This window comes from Coregonus clupeaformis, chromosome 23 (assembly GCF_020615455.1).
Source record: "Coregonus clupeaformis isolate EN_2021a chromosome 23, ASM2061545v1, whole genome shotgun sequence".
NCBI lineage: Eukaryota > Metazoa > Chordata > Actinopteri > Salmoniformes > Salmonidae > Coregonus > Coregonus clupeaformis.
Window position 1 is genome coordinate 32324132 of NC_059214.1, and position 20159 is coordinate 32344290.

A 20159-nucleotide genomic window follows, 5' to 3' on the forward strand; every position below is an offset into this window, starting at 1 on the left:
GCAGGTGTCCACATACTTTTTGTCATGTAGTGTATCATACGAAATGAGTGATCGACATCCACAAATGAATGCATTCCATATGAAACGTAATATATCATACTAAATGGAGTGTCTCGCATTTACATACAGAATAATACGAAATGCTCTGAACTAGGAAACTCTGTAATGTCGGACTTGCTATCTGGTTGAATATGGCACGTGCATCTGCAGGAACCTCTTTTGATGCATTTCTGTTAACGATGGTTAGTGCAGATGTTCAGCAGGCAGGAGTGAAGCACACTTTGTGCTACAGTAGCTTAGCCAGCTAGTCCTAAAGACACGGTGTCGCTAACTATCAAGCTAGCTAATACACGGTGTCACTTAAGCCGGGAGGCAGGGACAACCAGTGGACAGTGTCCTTCGTCCCCGCCTGTCTTGCACTGTTTTCCCGCAGTTCTGTTAATGCCGGTGAGGGCAGGCGACAAACTGTCCACTGTATTTCCCTTTTGACCCACATTAAATAGTGTCACACAAGCATGAAGATGTCGGGGGGATAAAGATGATTACGATAACAACCAGTCTGGTTATACAAGGCAACTTTACTGATTTATTGGGACATGGCTTGACATCTTTTCCCCCATGCTGGCGCTGCAGATGGCTATATCTGTCCACTAATACAGGAATATATGCACTACTTTTGTGAAAAATAAATATATATATAAAAAACTAAATATTTTGTAATATATTTTTCAATATATCTCATCATACAGCTTACAACCAAATGGCTATCATGTTTTATGTGAGGATGCATAGGCCACTGCCAGGTAGTACCAACTCCAGGATTCTGTAAGAGGCTCACAACAATATTATGTAGCTAGCTATTTACAGAGCCACTGACATTGTGAGTGATGTCAAACCAATATAGGAGTGATATTAGGAGTGATGTCAAACCAATATTAGGAGTGATGTCAAACCAAAATTAGGAGTGATGTTAGATATACTGTTTGCTGCTTTGGTTTGCTGTGACTGTAGGGGGGGTTCATCCTCTAACCCCTGCCAAGAGATTTCTTAGACCTGTCTTTTCAACATCAGTGCAGCATGAGGTATATTATTTATGTCCTGCTATGCAAAACAATCAACAAGTGCTGCATCCATAGTCATGGAAAGTAGGAGTGCTGAGGGTCCTGCATCACCCCCGATACAAAAATAAAATAGATAGTAATTATTAAATACAATTATAATAATAACTCACAAACTTAGTGAACTAGGCCTTTATTGCTGCTGTATGAGCAGAGAAAAAAGTACTCACTCCCCCACACACAGTCTTGACCTTCCCCAGGTCCACCCCCCACCCCCCACCCCCCCATCCTCTGGATGGACCAAGAGGATATCTGGGGCAGGCTGGGAATCCATTTGTTAGTAGAATACGGGGAGAAGACCACTCCATCCCACCCTCCCCAAACCATGACACCTTTGCCTCCAACCCCAAATCACTCTCCAACGTTTCTGGACCATATTATCTAGATGTTTTGTCTGTGAATATAAAATGACAAAACAACAGTTATTTACAGTTAGGCAAATTCTTACCACATCTTTAAGAACACATTGTACTCATCTCACAAGGGAGACTTGAGACAACTATAATAATACGACACTGTCCATCTCTCTCTCTACTCTCAACACAGGACCTTGATGGAGGATGAAAATATCAAAGTTAGTCGACCTTTCTTAAAAGGAATCTTCACCATATTCTTTACACAAGCCTATTGTCTTTACATAAGTGAGGGAAGTGTACAATGCAAAGAAGTCATATATTGTAACGGTATTCGTTCACTGTACCTCCAATATATTTTGTTATTATACTTTGAGAGAAGGGTTGGAAAAGGTGGCCATAGCATAGCTATGATCATGACCATAGGATGTAATCCAAGATGGCGAAGTAGTGCAGTTCTGTTTTTGTCGTGTGTCTGTAAATAGCCTGTAAATACCCTGTTTTTTTGTATTTTTCGTACATATTTCCCTATCAGACTTTCATCCTTCTACAAAATATACTTTCCTGCAACCCGCCTCACTCAATGTGGAACGGATTCTATTATTGACTTACCTTTTATCTAGAATCTCCAGTTGAAACTAGCTAGCCAGCTAACTAGCTACTTGCTATTAGCCACAGTTAGCGGTATTTCACCCAGAACATTGGATTTTTTTCTGCGGGATTAATTTTAATCACTGGATATTAATCACCGGATATTCGGCCAGTCTGCACAGCGCGTTATCGACCCAGAACATATCCGTTTTTCTGCCGGAATCACTGAATCACTGGACCTTTAACTCCGGAATTCATCGCTACCAGCTAGCTGCAACAAAATGGACGCTGTGGTCTGGCTAATCATCCTGAGCTAGGCCCATCTCCCGGCTATCTACCTCTCTGTCAACCGGACGGGACCACCTAGTGTTGACACGGAGCCCCGCCGATCCTACACGACTGGTCTGCCGACGAAATCGTCTGATGTGGTTACGACGTCGACCACGAAGATTCCATCTGCTAGCCCCGGCCCGCTAGCACACGCTAGCCGTGGCCTCTTACTCGCTAGTGCTTTAGCAGCCTCCGAACTATCCTATTGCTGTTCACCGGACCTTATGATAACTCAGCTATACAGCTGATGTCTGCTGGACTGTTCCTTTTTACGGTACTACATCCTGTTTATGTTTAGCCTCAGCCCAAACATGGTTAGCTTATTATTGTTTCGGTTATTTCTAATTGTACTATTTCACTGTAGATCCCCCAGCCCAGCTAAACCTGCCTTAGATAGCTCCTTTGTCCCACCCCCCATACACGCGGAGACCGACTCAATTGGTGCCTCTAGTGATACTATCTCTTTCATTGTTACCCAACGCTTAGGTTTACCTCCACTTTACTCATATCCTTCCATATCCTTGTCTGTACATAATGCCCTGAATCTTTTCTACAACACCCGGAAATCTGCCCCCTTTATTCTATGTACCCAACGCACTAGAAGACCAGTTCTTAAAGCCTTTAGCCGTATCCTTATTCTAGTCCTCCTCTGTTCCTCTGTTCCTCTGGTGTTCCTCTGTTCCCCCAGGCCCTGCAGCCCTCAGTATCACTCCTACTCCCCAGGCGCTATCATTTGCTGACTTCTGTAATTGCAAAAGTCTTGGTTTCTTGCACGTAAATATCAGAAGTCTACTTCATAAGTTTGAGTTATTCACTGCGTTAGCACACTCCGCCAACCCTGATGTTCTAGCAGTGTCTGAATCCTGGCTCAGGAAGGCCACCAAAAATTCTGAAATGTCCATCCCCAACTATAACATTTTCCGTCTAGATAGAACTGCCAAAGGGGGTGGAGTTGCAATCTACTGTAGAGATAGCCTGCAGAGCTCTATCATACTATCCAGGTCCGTGCCCAAACAGTTTGAGCTTCTACTTCTAAAAATCCACCTTTCCAGAAATAAGTCTCTCACTGTTGCCGCTTGCTACAGACCCCCCTCAGCCCCCAGCTGTGCCCTGGACACCATATGTGAATTGATTGCCCCCCATTTATTTTCAGAGTTCGTACTGCTTGGTGACCTAAATTGGGATATGCTTAATACCCCGGCCATCCTACAATCCAAACTAGATGCCCTCAACCTCACGCAAATTATCAACGAACCTACCAGGTACAACCCTAAATCCGTAAACATGGGTACCCTCATAGATATCATCCTGACTAACATACCCTCTAAATACACCTCAGCTGTCTTCAACCAGGATTTCAGCGATCACTGCCTTATTGCCTGCGTCCGTAACGGGTCCGCGGTCAAACGACCACCCCTCATCACTGTCAAACGCTCCCTAAAACACTTTAGCGAGCAGGCCTTCCTAATTGACCTGGCCCAGGTATCCTGGATGGATATAGATCTCATTCCGTCAGTAGAGCATACCTGGTTGTTCCTTAAAAGTAATTTCCTCTCAATCTTAAATAAACATGCCCCATTCAAAAAATACAGAACTAAGAACCGATATAGCCCCTGGTTCTCCTCAGACTTGACTGCCCTTGACCAGCACAAAAACATCCTGTGGCGTACTGCATTAGCATCAAATAGCCCCCGCGATATGCAACTTTTCAGGGGAGTTAGGAACCAATATACACAAGCAGTCAGGAAAGCAAAGGCTAACTTTTTCAAACAGAAATTTGCATCCTGTAGCACTAACTCCAAAAAGTTTTGGGACACTGTAAAGTCCATGGAGAATAAGAGCACTTCCTCCCAGTTGCCCACTGCACTGAGGCTAGGAAACACTATCACCACCGATAAATCTACAATAATCGAGAATTTCAACAAGCATTTTGCTACAGCTGGCCATGCTTTCCATCTGGCTACCACTACCCCGGCCACCAACTCTGCACCCTCCGCTGCAACTTGCCCATGCCCCCCCGCTTCTCCTTCACACAAATTCAGACAGCTGACGTTTTGAAAGAGCTGCAAAATCTGGACCCCTACAAATCAGCTGGGCTAGACAATCTGGACCCTTTCTTTCTAAAACTAGCCGCCGAAATTGTCGCAACCCCTATTACTAGTCTGTTCAACCTCTCTTTCATAACGTCTGAGATCCCCAGAGATTGGAAAGCTGCCGCGGTCATCCCCCTCTTCAAAGGGGGTGACACTCTAGATCCAAACTGCTACAGACCTATATCCATCCTGCCCTGCCTTTCGAAAGTATTTGAAAGCCAAGTTAACAAACAGATTACCGACCATTTCGAATACCACCGCATCTTCTCCGCTATGCAATCCGGTTTCCGAGCTGGTCATGGGTGCACTTCAGCCACGCTCAAGGTCCTAAATGATATTATAACCGCGATTGATAATAGACAGTACTGTGCAGCCGTCTTCATCGACCTGGCCAAGGCTTTCGACTCTGTCAACCACCGCATTCTTATTGGCAGACTAAACAGCCTTGGTTTCTCAAATGACTGCCTCGCCTGGTTCACCAACTACTTCTCAGATAGAGTTCAGTGTGTCAAATCGGAGGGCCTGTTGTCTGGACCTATGGCAGTCTCTATGGGGGTGCCACAGGGTTCAATTCATGGGCCGACACTTTTCTCCGTGTATATCAATGATGTCGCTCTTGCTGCTGGTGACTCTCAGATCCACCTCTACGCAGACGACACCATTTTGTATACATCTGGCCCTTCATTGGACACTGTGTTAACAAACCTCCAAACGAGCTTCAATGCCATACAACACTCCTTCAGTAGCCTCCAACTGCTCTTAAACACTAGTAAAACTAAATGCATGCTTTTCAATCGAACGCTGCTGGCACCCGCCCACCCGACTAGAATCACCACTCTCGACGGGTCTGACCTAGAGTATGTGGACAACTACAAATACCTAGGTGTCTGGTTAGACTGTAAACTCTCCTTCCAGACTCACATAAAGAATCTCCAATCCAAAGTTAAATCTAGAATCTGCTTCCTATTTCGCAACAAAGCCTCCTTCACTCATGCTGCCAAACATGCCCTCGTAAAACTGACTATCCTACCGATCCTTGACTTCGGCGATGTCATTTACAAAATAGCCTCCAACACTCTACTCAGCAAATTGGATGTAGTCTATCACAGTGCCATCCGTTTTGTCTCCAAAGCCCCATACACTACCCACCACTGTGACCTGTACGCTCTTGTTGGCTGGTCCTCACTACATGTTCGTCGTCAAACCCACTGGCTCCAGGCCATCTATAAATCACTGCTAGGCAAATCCCCGCCTTTGTTACGGTCCGGCACTGTTGGTCCTGTTCCTGCTGGGTTTCCTTTCCCTTTTTCCCTGTGTGTGTTGTTTGTGTCTGTCTCCCCCTGCTGTGCAGTCCAGAGGATCTAGGTCAGGGGGCGTGGCCATTCTCTCACAAGATCAGTTACATCCAGCTGCAGCTCGTTGTCAACAATCAGCCAGCAGTTATCTACCCGGGCTGGACACCTCTCCAGCGCCAGTTCGTTCCTACACTACCTGTGGTAACTTGGCCCCGTACAGCAATCTCAGTCTAGTGGTTACTATCTCAGCATTATAGTTGTTTCTGCCACGTTTTGTAACCTGTCTCTCCTTCGACCAGATCCCGTCTGTTCCTGCTGCCTGCCTACCTGCCATTCCCACGCCGCAACCTGCTCATCTGTTGTCTGATATCCTCGTCATCCAGCTCTCCGGACTACTGGCTCTCCCCCCACTCAGCTCCTACCCCGGTCTGAAGCTATTCCACCCTGAACTGTTTCTCTCTGCCAATTCACGCTGAATAAACGACATCCTAACTCACCCTCTGTTGTCCGTGTGTCCGTCTCTGCACCTGAGTCCCCCACCAAGCCTAATAGAACGAACTGGCCAAACATGGACTCAGCAGAGATGCCACATGAAACAACGGGTGATGGCGCATAACGCGCCCTCCATTCACAGGGAATGGTATTGGGACAACACGACCAACTCATCCGGACTCTTGTGGATAACAACCAGCAGTTGTTGGATCAAGTATCTCATCTCACCTCTCAGGTAGCTAACCTGGTAACACTCACTACCCTTCCTCCCTCTGCTTCTCCTCCGCCTGTTCCTCCTACAGTGGCTCCAGGCTCGGCGTCCGCTCCTGCCCTTCGGGAACCCCCCTACAACCTCACCCGAACCTTTCACCGGGGACCTGAACAAATGCCGTGGTTTCCTGCTTCAGTGCCGCTTGGTGTTCCAACAGAAGCCCCTGTCTTTCTCCACGGAATCCTCAAAGGTACATTACGCACTGGGGTTAATGAGGGGCAAAGCTTTGATTTGGGCAGAAGCGGCTTGTTCTACTCAGCAGATTGCCAGCCTGTCGTTTGACGATTTTTCCTCTCAATTGAAAGTTGTGTTTGATCACCCGGACCATGCCGGGACCGCCACAAAGAGACTATTGAAGCTACGACAGGGCACGGGTAGCGTGGCTGAATACGCCATTGATTTTTGGACCTTGGCAGCCGATTCCAAGTGGAATGACGAAGCTCTTCAGGGAGCGTTTGTGAACGGTCTAAGTGACACGATTAAGAATGAACTAGCTGTTCGTGATGAGCCTGCTAACCTTCATGTTCTCGTTTCCCTTGCTACACGAATAGACAACAGGCTACGGGAGAGGAGACAGGAGAGGGGCGGTCGGGTCCACACCGCAGGCGGGGCCCCCCTCGCTTTCTGCAGCCCGAGCTACACCACCACTCGGACACCGCCCACACACCGCAGCGGATCCCTCCACGGAACTAGACGAGCCCATGCAGCTGGGCCGTGCTCGCCTGTCCCCTGCCGAAAAGGAGCGGCGTATGCGGGCTGGTGAGTGCATGTACTGTGGGGACCGCACTCATTTCCTGGTTAACTGTCCGGTTCGCCCAAAAGGCCAAGCTCGCAGGTAAAAGTGGGCGTACTTGCGAGTGCTACACCTGACTCAATGCCCACAGCACCCCGTCTAGTTATCCCAGCTACAGTCCAGTTCAGGAATCTATCTCTCCCACTAGCTGCTCTAATCGACTCTGGTGCTGAGGATAGTTTCCTTGACGTCAACCTGGTCACTCAGGCTGAGATCCCTGTTAAGCCTCTGCCTAAGCCTATAACAGTTACCGCTATTGACGGCCATCAGTTTGCCAACATCACCCACCAAACTGTCCCCGTTTCTCTCATGCTGTCCGGCAATCACAAAGAAACCATCCAGTTTAAAGTAGTCTCCTCCTCGACCTCCCCCCTTATCCTCGGTTTCCCTTGGCTTAGCCTTCACAACCCCCATATTGACTGGCAAAACCACAAGATACACAGTTGGAGCACTCACTGCCATTCTGTTTGCCTGGGGTCGGCTATTCCGCCCTCGGTCGGCTCCCCTGCTTCCCCTGTCAAAACCCCAGACCTCTCTTCAGTCCCTGAGGAGTACCTGGACCTGGCCGAGGTATTCAGTAAGTCCAAGGCACTTTCATTACCACCTCATAGGCCATACGATCGCGCTATTGAGTTACTGCCTGGAGCCCCTTTGCCGTCCAGTCGGCTTTTCAATCTGTCCCGTCCTGAGAGAGAAGCTATGGAAACCTACATAGGCGACTCCCTAACCTCTGGCATCATTCGTCCCTCATCTTCCGCTGTTGGAGCTGGGTTCTTTTTTGTTGAGAAGAAGGACAAAACATTACGCCCCTGCATTGACTACAGAGGACTAAATAACATCACAGTCAGAAATACATACCCCCTGCCTCTCATCAACTCAGCATTTGAACCCCTTCATGGTGCCACCGTGTTTACCAAACTCGACCTACGTAACGCTTACCACCTCGTTAGGATCAGGCCGGGAGACGAATGGAAGACTGGGTTCAATACCCCTCTCGGACACTTTGAATACCTAGTCATGCCATTCGGTCTCACTAACGCCCCAGCAGTGTTTCAGGCCATGGTTAACGATGTGTTGAGGGATTTTCTACACCGTTTTGTGTTTGTCTATTTGGATGACATTCTAATATTCTCTAAGTCACAGGATGAACACGTCTCCCACGTCCGTCTGGTTCTCCAACGCCTCATGGAAAACAAACTGTATGTGAAAGCAGAAAAATGTGAGTTCCACCGGCAGTCCGTCCCCTTTTTTGGGCTTTATTATCGAGCGGGGACAAGTGTCACCAGACCCTGACAAGATCAGAGCGGTTGTGGAGTGGCCCACACCCACGTCTCGGAAGCAGCTACAACGCTTCCTGGGCTTCGCCAACTTCTACCGCCGCTTCATCAGGGGTTTCAGCCGAGTGGTTGCCCCCTGACCAAGCTTACCTCCCCTAAGGTGCCATTCCTGTGGACGCCTGAGGCCGAGTCAGCCGTGAGTACATTGAAGGAACTGTTCACCACCTCACCTGTTCTTATTCATCCAGACACTAGTTTGCAGTTTATTGTGGAAGTGGACGCCTCTGATTCGGGGGTGGGGGCTGTCCTGTCACAACGTTCCCCACGGACCAGAAGCTCCATCCTGTGGCCTTTTTCTCCAGGAGATTGACCCCTGCTGAGAAGAACTACGACGTGGGTAACCGGGAGTTGCTTGCTGTCAAGTTGGCGTTGGAGGAGTGGAGGCACTGGCTAGACGGAGCAGAGCAACCCTTCATAGTCTGGACAGACCACAAGAACCTGGCTTACATCCAGTCGTCCAAGAGGCTGAACTCCCGTCAGGCCAGATGGGCTCTGTTCTTCAGCAGGTTCAAGTTTATTTTAACATATCGTCCTGGCACACGTAATGTCAAGCCTGATGCTCTCTCTCGCCAGTTTACAGACAATGAAGACTCCAGCAATCCTGAATCTGTTCTGCCCGCCTCCTGTGTGGTGGCGGCGGTTCACTGGGAAATCGAGTCCCTCGTCCGATCGGCACAAGAGTTGGAACCTGGACCGGCCGATGGCCCCCCGACCTTCTCTATGTTCCCGCAGCCGTGCGGCCGCAAGTGCTCAACTGGATCCACACCTCACGCTTCTCCTGCCACCCTGGTATGAACCGTGACACTGTCGCTACTGAAGAGGCACTTTTGGTGGCCATCCGCCGAGGCTGACGTCCGGGAGTACGTGGCGGCCTGTTCCATCTGTGCCCAAAATAAGGCTTCCCACAGGGCTCCTTCGGGCCTGCTGCGGCCTCTCCCAGTCCCGAGTCGTCCTTGGTCTCACGTGGGCTTGGACTTCGTCACTGGACTTCCTATGTCTGAGGGTAATGACACCATACTCACCATCGTGGACAGATTCTCTAAATCTGCCCATTTTGTTGCATTACCAAAATTACCATCTGCCAGTGAGACAGCCGACCTCTTTGTCCTACATGTATTCCGTCCCCATGGAATACCTGTGGACATAGTGTCCGATAGAGGCCCACAGTTCATTTCTCGGGTATGGAAGGGAGTTTTGTTCGGCTCTGGGTGCCACTGTCAGTCTCTCATCAGGTTTCCATCCCCAGTCCAATGGCCAGACTGAGAGGACCAATCAGGACCTGGAGGCTGCTCTACGCTGTGTGACATCCCAGAACCCGTCCACCTGGGCCAAACATCTCCCGTGGGTCGAATATGCCCACAATTCCCTCACCTCATCTGCCACCGGCCTCTCACCTTTTGAGGCGGCTTTGGGGTACCAACCGCCATTGTTCCCGTCTCAGGAAAGGGAGTTAGCCGTCCCGTCAGTTCAGGATAACCTTCGTCGCTGCCGCAAGGTGTGGGTGGACACCCGTGAGGCTCTTCTACGGACAGCAGAGCGTAACAAGAGGGTGGCGGACAGGCACAGGGTAGTCGCTCCCCAGTTCCAGCCTGGTCAGCGAGTCTGGCTCTCCTCCAGCAACATCCCCCTGCGCACTGACTCCCGTAAGCTGTCGCCCCGGTATTTGGGTCCTTTCGAGATCGACTCCATCATCAACCCTTCGGCTGTTCGGTTGAAGCTTCCCCAGGCCATGAGAGTCCATCCTACATTTCACGTGTCCCAGCTGAAGCTGGTCTCCTCCAGCCCTTTGTGTCCGCCTGTGGATCCCCCTCCGCCACCGCGTATTATTGACGACCATCCAGCCTACACGGTGCGGAGACTGCTGGACGTCCGGAGGCGTGGTAGAGGGTTTCAGTACCTGGTGGACTGGGAGGGATACGGTCCCGAGGAGAGGTCCTGGATTCCCCGACGATTTATACTGGATCCGCAGCTGGTGGCTGACTTCCATAGGGACCACCCTGACAAGCCGGGTGGGTCGCCGGGTGGCGCCCGTTGAGGGGGGGGTACTGTTACGGTCCGGCACTGTTGGTCCTGTTCCTGCTGGGTTTCCTTTCCCTTTTTCCCTGTGTGTGTTGTTTGTGTCTGTCTCCCCCTGCTGTGCAGTCCAGAGGATCTAGGTCAGGGGGCGTGGCCATTCTCTCACAAGATCAGTTACATCCAGCTGCAGCTCGTTGTCAACAATCAGCCAGCAGTTATCTACCCGGGCTGGACACCTCTCCAGCGCCAGTTCGTTCCTACACTACCTGTGGTAACTTGGCCCCGTACAGCAATCTCAGTCTAGTGGTTACTATCTCAGCATTATAGTTGTTTCTGCCACGTTTTGTAACCTGTCTCTCCTTCGACCAGATCCCGTCTGTTCCTGCTGCCTGCCTACCTGCCATTCCCACGCCGCAACCTGCTCATCTGTTGTCTGATATCCTCGTCATCCAGCTCTCCGGACTACTGGCTCTCCCCCCCACTCAGCTCCTACCCCGGTCTGAAGCTATTCCACCCTGAACTGTTTCTCTCTGCCAATTCACGCTGAATAAACGACATCCTAACTCACCCTCTGTTGTCCGTGTGTCCGTCTCTGCACCTGAGTCCCCCACCAAGCCTAATAGCCTTATCTTTGCTCATTGGTCACCATAGCAGCACCCACCCGTAGTCTGCGCTCCAGCAGGTATATCTCACTGGTCATTCCCAAAGCCAACACCTCCTTTGGCCGCCATTCCTTCCAGTTCTCTGCTGCCAATGACTGGAACGAATTGCAAAAATCTCTGAAGCTGGAGACTCTTATCTCCCTCACTAACTTTAAGCATCAGTTGTCAGAGCACCTTACCGATCACTGCACCTGTACACAGCCCATCTGAAATTAGCCCACCCAACTACCTCATCCCTATATTGTTATTTATTTTGCTCTTTTGCACCCCAGTATCTCTATTTGCACATAATCTCTTGCACATCTAGCATTCCAGTGTTAATACTATTGTAATTATTTTGCACTATAGCCTATTTATTGCCTTACCTCCATAACTTGCTACATTTGCACACACTGTATATATATTTTCTGTTGTATTTTTGACTTTATGTTTTTTTACCCCATATGTAACTCTGTGTTGTTTTTATCGCACTGCTTTGCTTTATCTTGGCCAGGTCGCAGTTGTAAATGAGAACTTGTTCTCAACTGGCTTACCTGGTTAAATAAAGGTTAAATAAAAATAAAATAAAAATATGTAGCCTGGGTCATTAAGAGTTGTGTTTTGGCCGAACATAGTTGTTTGTGCCTGTTGCATTTAAAAGTTTGATGACCTTTCTGGTGTGCATTGTTTTACAGGAGGATCTCTCAACCAAACAGTATCTTACTTAATCTACACTGCTAAGTCTCCTCTACTTTTTAGTCACACATGTAGAGCTAGCTAGAGCACATGTGATTTAGGCCTTTAATAACATTCTTGCATGATCTAAAACACCATCTAATTATTACTAAAAGTTCAGAAATCAGGAGCACCGGTCTTTAAAATGCACAATCTGCATTGAAGTGTGTGGTTGTTACCTGTTAATTGCTGATCTTTGATCGATCTGTGCACTATTTTCTGTCTCCAGCAGTGCCAGTGTGCACATGAGAAAATATTGCACGGGGAGGGGCATAAATCTGACCTGTTTTCAGACCATTACAGGGTTGACTCTATTATATTAACTGACTGCTTCTGTATGGGGTGGATTTTACAAGCATTGCAATGATGAAGCCTTACATGTGTCTTTCTATTGAAACTAAAATCAATAAATAAGAAGTCAGACCAACGGGAGGCAGAAGTATTCCTCAATGACCCTTTTTTATAAAAGTATTTCACAAAATGACATTTTATAACCATGTCATTTGGCAGTCACTTTCATTCAAAGCAATGTACAACTGAAAGTTGCAATATGATGATGTAACAGTGTGATTGTTCCTTGTATGACCTAATATTTACTCTTGTTTTTATTTCATCTCATTTCAGAAAGGGGGTGAAATGGGACAGTGTCACCCACAGCTGCACAGGTAATGGAGTAGAAGACTGTGGGCCCTCATTTACATTTACATTTACGTCATTTAGCAGACGCTCTTATCCAGAGCGACTTACAGTTAGTGCAGACATTATTCTTTTTTAATTCATTATTATTCTTTTCCCTCCTGATGGACACACAGGACATGCTTCTTCCTGGATAAGATCTGTTAGAAGCTCAGTAGCCAGGTGACAGCATGGAGGTGGACGGGGCAGAGCCGGACCAAGCCCAGAACCTCGGCACCATCGTGAAGGACTGCAAGTATAGAGCTTAACCCAACTTGGCCCACCTGCACAACATGTGAAAAAAACATTCAGTGGAGAATGTGGACTAAAGACACAACTGCAGTTTTAGCCCAGGACAGGGAGCTTCAGTGGGTCCTGCTGATGGGCAAACAGGACATCCCGGAGGAGGAGGAATGGTACGGGGACGAGGGAGTAGTCGATTTCCGGAGCTCAGGTGGAGCTGGATGAAGCCGCTGGTCTCTCTCTAAATCAGAAGCCACCCTTGGAACCTCAAGCACTATCCAGTAATGTGTACTGTATTCTATTATTTTGACCTTACAGAGAGGCCCACCCACTTTCTGATACAATACACAATGGTGAGTTCTAAAATTATCACCAGTAATGAATCTAAAGGCACAATGGAAAACAGCATCTAGAGGTTTAAGTGTGGAAGCTGCTGCGTACATGTATATTATATCCTCGTAATCTAAAACGGAGAAAAGTGGCCCGGACAACTTCCTTTCTATTATCAAAAGACAGACATGCTCTATTTCTGTAAAATGATCCAATTTTGATCTTCAAATCTTTACCAGCTCAGTAATGTGTGTATTTAAACGCCAATTTATAATCTAGCCAGATACCAAGATATTTATGAATGAATGTTCAATTTGTGTTCCATTAAGGCTAGTAATTTCAAGGTCACTTAAGTCTAAGTTATGGGACCTAGAAAATAGCATGTACAGTTGAAGTCGGAAGTTTACATATACTTCGGTTGGAGTAATTAAAACTCGTTTTTCAACCACTCCACAAATTTCTTGTTAACAAACTATAGTTTTGGCAAGTCGGTTAGGAAATCTACTTTGTGCATGCACAAGTAGTTTTTCCAACAATTGATTACAGACAGATTATTTCACTTATAATTCACGATATCACAATTCCAGTGGGTCAGAATTGTTGTCACTAAGTTGACTGTGCCTTTAAACAGCTTGGAAAATTCCAGAAAATGATGTCATGACTTTAGAAGCTTCTGATAGGCTAATTGACATAATTTGAGTCAATTGGAGGTGTACCTGTGGATGTATTTCAAGGCCTACCTTCAAACTCAGTGCCTCTTTGCTTGATATCATGGGAAAATCAAAAGAAATCAGCCAAGACCTCAGAAAACAAATTGTAGACCTCCACAAGTCTGGTTCATCCTTGGGAGCAATTTCCATACGCCTGAAGGTACCACGTTCATCTGTACAAACAATAGTACGCAAGTATAAACACCATGGGACCACGCAGCCGTCATACCGCTCAGGAAGGAGACGCGTTCTGTCTCCTAGAGATGAACGTACTTTGGTGCGAAAAGTGCAAATCAATCCCAGAACAACAGCAAAGGACCTTGTGAAGATGCTGGAGGAAACGGGTACAAAAGTATCTGTATCCACAGTAAAACAAGTCCTATATCGACATAACCTGAATGGCCGCTCAGCAAGGAAGAAGCCACTGCTCCAAAACCGCCATAAAAAAGCCAGACTACGGTTTACAACTGCACATGGGGACAAAGATCATACTTTTTGGAGAAATGTCCTCTGGTCTGATGAAACAAAAATAGAACTGTTTGGCCTTAATGACAAATCGTTATGTTTGGAGGAAAAGGGGGGCGTTGCCAGCCAAAGAACACCATCCCAACCGTGAAGCACAGGGGTGGCAGCATCATGCTGTGGGGGTGCTTTGCTGCTGGAGGGACTGGTGCACTTCACAAAATAGATGGCATCATGAGGAAGGAAAATTATGTGGATATATTGAAGCAACATCTCAAGACATCAGTCAGGAAGTTAAAGCTTGGTCGCAAATGGGTCTTCCAAATGGACAGTGACCCCAAGCATACTTCCAAAGTTTTGGCAAAATGGCTTAAGGACAACAAAGTCAAGGTATTGGAGTGGCCATCACAAAGCCCTGACCTCAATCCTATAGAACATTTGTGGGCAGAAAAAGCATGTGTGAGCAAGGAGGCCTACAAACCTGACTCAGTTACACCAGCTCTGTCAGGAGGAATGGGCCAGAATTCACCCAATTTATTGTGGGAAGCTTGTGGAAGGCTACCCGAAACGTTTGACCCAAGTTAAACAATTTAAAGGCAATGCTACCAAATACTAATTGAGTGTATGAAAACTTCTGACCACTGGGAATGTGATGAAAGAAATAAAAGCTGAAATAAATCATTCTCTCTACTATTATTCTGACATTTCACATTCTGAAAATAAAGTGGTGATCCTAACTGACCTAAGACAGTAAATGTTTACTAGGATTAAATGTCAGGAATTGTGAAAAACTGAGTTTGAATGTATTTGGCTAAGGTGTGTGTAAACTTCCGACTTCAACTGTATTTTGTTTTGTTTGCATTAAGTACTAACTTAAGATCCAAGAGTGACTTCTGTAGCGCATGGAAATCAGAATGGAGATGTGAAAAGGCTTGGTTTACAGATGGTGCAACAGAGTACAATACTGTATCATCAGCATAAAAATTTATATTAAACATTTTCCCAGTATTTCCAATGTAATTTATATACAGCTTAAACAATAGTGGCCCCAGAATTGAACCCTTGGGTATCCCTTTTATGCACTTCAAGATTTCAGATTAGACCCCTTCTGTCACAATAGCCTGAGTTATATTACTGAGATGGTCTGAGACCACATACAGGCATCAATGCCCAAGCCTATTGAGGACAACTTATAAAATAGAATAATCAAATGTGTCAAAAGCCTTTGACAAGTCTACAAACAAGAAAGCATAATTCATTTTGGCATCTAAAGCATTGACAATATAATTTTTAACTAATGTGGTTGCAGTATTTGTACTATTTTCACGACTTCCTCCGAAGCTGCCTCCTCTCCTTGTTCGGGCAGGCTTCGGCGTTCGTCGTCACCGGCCTTCTAGCCACTGCCGCTCATCTCATCATTCCATTTGTTTTGTCTTGTTTGTTACACACACCTGGTTTCAATTCCCCTCATCAGTACCTGTATAAGTGTTCCCTCTGCCCCCTTGTCTTTGTGTGTGATTGTTTATTGTGGAGGTTAGCTCGGTGGAGCTCCATGTATTTAGTATCGCCAGGATATTTCACCCGTGTGCCTTGTTGTTTACCAGTGCGCCTGATTACACACTGGAGTGTTTAACGCATTGCTGCGTACCGCTGTACCTTCGGAATAAACCCTTTTATTCTGTGATTTACCCTCTTGCGCCTGACTCCATTCAAATCACCACCCCACAACTGTGCCCTGGTCTAAACCCCGATTCATGTATACTGAACAAAAATATAAATGCAACATGTAAAGTGTTGGTCCTAAGTTTCATGAGCTGAAATAAAAGATCCCAGAAATGTACCATATGCATAAAAATCTTATTTCTCTCAAATCATTTACACATTTGTTTACATCCTTGTTAGTGAGCATTTCTCCTTTGCCAAGATAATCCATCCACCTGACAGATGTGGCACATCAAGAAGCTGATTAAACAGCATGATCATTACACAGGTGCACCTTGTGCTGGGGACAATAAAAGGCCACCCTAAAATGTGCAGTTTTGTCACACAACACAATGCCACAGATGTCTCAAGTTGAGGGAGTGTGCAATTGGAATGTTGACTGCAGGAATGTCCACCAGAGCTGTTGCCAGATCATTTAATCTTAATTTCTCTACCATAAACCACCTCCAATGTCATTTTAGAGAATTTGGCAGTATGTCCAACCGGCCTCACAACTGCAGACCACGTGCAACCACGCCAGCCCAGGACCTCCATATCCAGCTTCTTCACCTGCGGGATCGTCTGAGACCAACCACCCGGACAGCTGATCAAAATGTGGGTTTGCACAACCGAAGAATTTCTGCACAAACTGTCAGAAACCGTCTCAGGGAAGCTCATCTGCGTGCTAGTCTTCCTCACCAGGGTCTTGACCTGACTGCAGTCTGGCATCGTAACTGACTTCAGTGGCAAATGCTCCCCTTTGATGGTCACTGGCATGCTGGAGAAGTGTGCTCGTCACAGATGAAAATCGTTTTCAACTGTACCGGGCAGATGGCGCCGTGTGGGCGAGCGGTTTGCTGATGTCAACGTTGTGAACAGAATGCACCATGGTGGTGGTGGGGTTATGGTATGGGCAGGCTACGGACAATGAACACAATTGCATTTTATCAATGGCAATTTGAATTCACAGAGATACCATGATGAGATCCTGAGGCCCATTGTCGTGTCATTCATCCGCTGCCATCACCTCATGTTTCTGCATGATAATGCGTGGCCCCATGTCGCAAGGATCTGTACAAAATTCCTGGAAGCTGAAAATGTCCCAGTTCTTCCATGGCCTGCATACTCACCAGACGTCACCCATTGAGCATGTTTGGGATGCTTTGGATCGACGTGTACGATAGTGTGTTCCAGTTCCTGCCAATATCCAGCAACTTCGCACAGCACATTGAAGAGGAGAGGGACAACATTCCACAGGCCACAATCAACAGCCTGATCAACTCTATGTGAAGGAGATGTGTGGTGCTGCATAAGGCAAATGGTGGTCACACCAGATACTGACTGGTTTTCTGATCCACGCCCCTACCTTTTTTTTAAGGCATATTTGACCAACAGAGAATGGCGCCGGAGGGGATGGCTGCCGTTTTATGGACTCTTAACCAACCATGCTATTTTGTTTGTTTTTTCGCATTGTTTGGAACTTATTTTGTACATAATGTTGCTGCTACCGTCTCTTATGACCGAAAAGAGCTTCTGGACATCAGAACAGCGATTACTCACCTTGAACTGGACAAATAATTTTTCTTTAATGAGTCGGACGAGAGGGATTTGCTCCAGACACCCGACAGGGCCCTCATCCCCGTAATTCGCAGTAGAAAGAAAATGAGATATCGCGGAAGGAGATCGGGGTGCCTGGTAAGGAGCCGGCGACAAGTGACTAATCTGCCTCTGCCATCGATATATTGGCAAACGTACAATCGCTTAATAAAGTAGACAAACTACAAGCACGTATATCCTACCAACGGGACATTAAAAACTATAATATCTTAGGTTTCAACGAGTCGTGGCTGAACGATGACATGAATAACATATAGCTGTAGGGTTATACACTGTATCAGCAGGATAGAACAGCAGCCTCTGGTAAGACAAGGGGTATATTTGTAAACAACAGCTGGTGCACGATATCTAAGGAAGTCTCGAGGTTCTGCTCGCCTGAGGTAGAGTATCTCATGATACGCTGTAGACCACACTATTTAACAAGAGAGTTTTCATGTATATTCTTCGTAGCTGTCCATTTACCACCACAAACCGATGCTGGCACTAAGACCGCACTCAATGAACTGTATGTGGCCGTAAGCAAACAGGAAAACGCTCATCCAGAGGCGGTTCTCCTAGTGGCCGGGGACTTTAATGTAGGGAAATGTACATCCGTTTTACCTCATTTCTACCAGCATGTTAAATGTGCAACCAGAGGGAAAAAAACTCTAGACCACCTTTACTCCACACACAGAGACGTATACAAAGCTCTCCCTCACCCTCCATTTGGCAAATCTGAGCATAATTCTATCCTCCTGATTCCTGCTTACAAGCAAAAACTAAAGCAGGAAGCACAAGTGACTCGGTCAATAAAAAAGTGGTCAGATGAAGCAGACGCTAAGCTACAGGACTGTTTTGCTAGCACAGACTGGAATATGTTCCGAGATTCTTCCGATGGCATTGAGGAGTACACCACATAAGTCACTGGCTTCATCAATAAGTGCATCAATGATGTCATCCCCACAGTGACTGTACGTACATACCCCAACCAGAAGCCATGGATTACAGGCAACATCTGCACTGAGCTAAAGGGTAGAGCTGCCGCTTTCAAGGAGCGGGACTCTAACCCGGAAGCTTCTAAGAAATCCCGCTATGCCCTCCGACGAACCATCAAACAGGCAAAGCGTCAATATAGGACTAAGATCGAATCGTACTACACCGGCGCCGACACTCGTTGGATGTGGCAGGGCTTGCAAACTATTACAGACTACAAAGGGAAGCACTGCCGTGAGCTGCCCAGTGACACGAGCCTACCAGACGAGCTAAATTACTTCTATGCTCGCTTCGAGGCAAGTAACACTGAAACATGCATGAGAGCATCAGCTGTTCCGGACGACTGTGTGATCACACTGGCCGTAGCAGATGTGAGTAAGACCTTTAAACAGGTCAACATTCACAAGGCCGCAGGGCCAGACGGATTACCAGGATGTGTATGCCGAGCATGCGCTGACCAACTGGCAAGTGTCTTCACTGTCATTTTTAACCTCTCCCTGTCTGAGTCTATAATACCAACAGGTTTCAAGCAGACCACCATAGTCCCTGTGCCCAAGAACACTAACGTAACCTGCCTAAATTACTACCGACCTGTATTTCTCACGTCTGTAGCCATGAAGTGCTTTGAAAGACTGGTCATGGCTCACATCAACACCATCATCCCAGAAATCCTAGACCCACTCCAAGTTGCATACCGCCCCAACAGATCCACAGATGATGCAATCTCTATTGCGCTCCACACTTCCCTTTCACACCTGGACAAAAGGAACATCTATGTGAGAATGTTATTCATTGACTACAGCTCAGCGTTCAAGACCATAGTGCCCTCAAAGCTCATCACTAAGCTAACGACCCAGGGACTAAACACCTCCCTCTGCAACTGGATCCTGGACTTCCTGACGGGCCGCCCCCAGGTGGTAAGGGTAGGTAACAACACATCCGCCACGCTGATCCTCAACACGGGGGCCCCTCAGGGGTGAGTGCTCAGTCCCCTCCTGTACTCCCTGTTCATTCATGACTGCATGGCCAGGCATGACTCCAACACCATCATTAAGTTTGCAGATGACACAAGAGTGGTAGGCCTGATCACCGACAACGACGAGACAGCCTATAGGGAGGAAGTAAGAGACCTGGCCATGTGGTGCCTGGACAACAACCTCTCCCTCAACGTGATCAAGACAAAGGAGATGATTGTGGACTACAGGAAAAAGAAGAGGACCGAGCACGCCCCCATTCTCATCAACAGGGCTGTAGTGGAGCAGGTTGAGAGCTTCAAGTTCCTTCGTGTCCACATCACCAACAAACTAACATGGTCTAAGCACACCAAGACAGTCGTGAAGAGGGCACGACAAAACGTATTCCCCCTAAGGAGACTGAGAAGATT

At 47.1% G+C, this 20159-nt stretch overlaps 1 long non-coding RNA gene across 2 annotated transcripts in view; it reads right to left on the reverse strand.

Annotated features, from left to right (window-relative positions):
* LOC123481751 overlaps positions 1 to 20159 on the reverse strand; it is a 254496-nt gene that overhangs the window by 59593 nt on the left and 174744 nt on the right. For both annotated transcript variants that reach the window (XR_006657258.1, XR_006657257.1), the window contains exon 4: positions 19342 to 19346. This is a non-coding gene — a long non-coding RNA (uncharacterized LOC123481751). The remainder of the gene's footprint in view (positions 1 to 19341; positions 19347 to 20159) is intronic.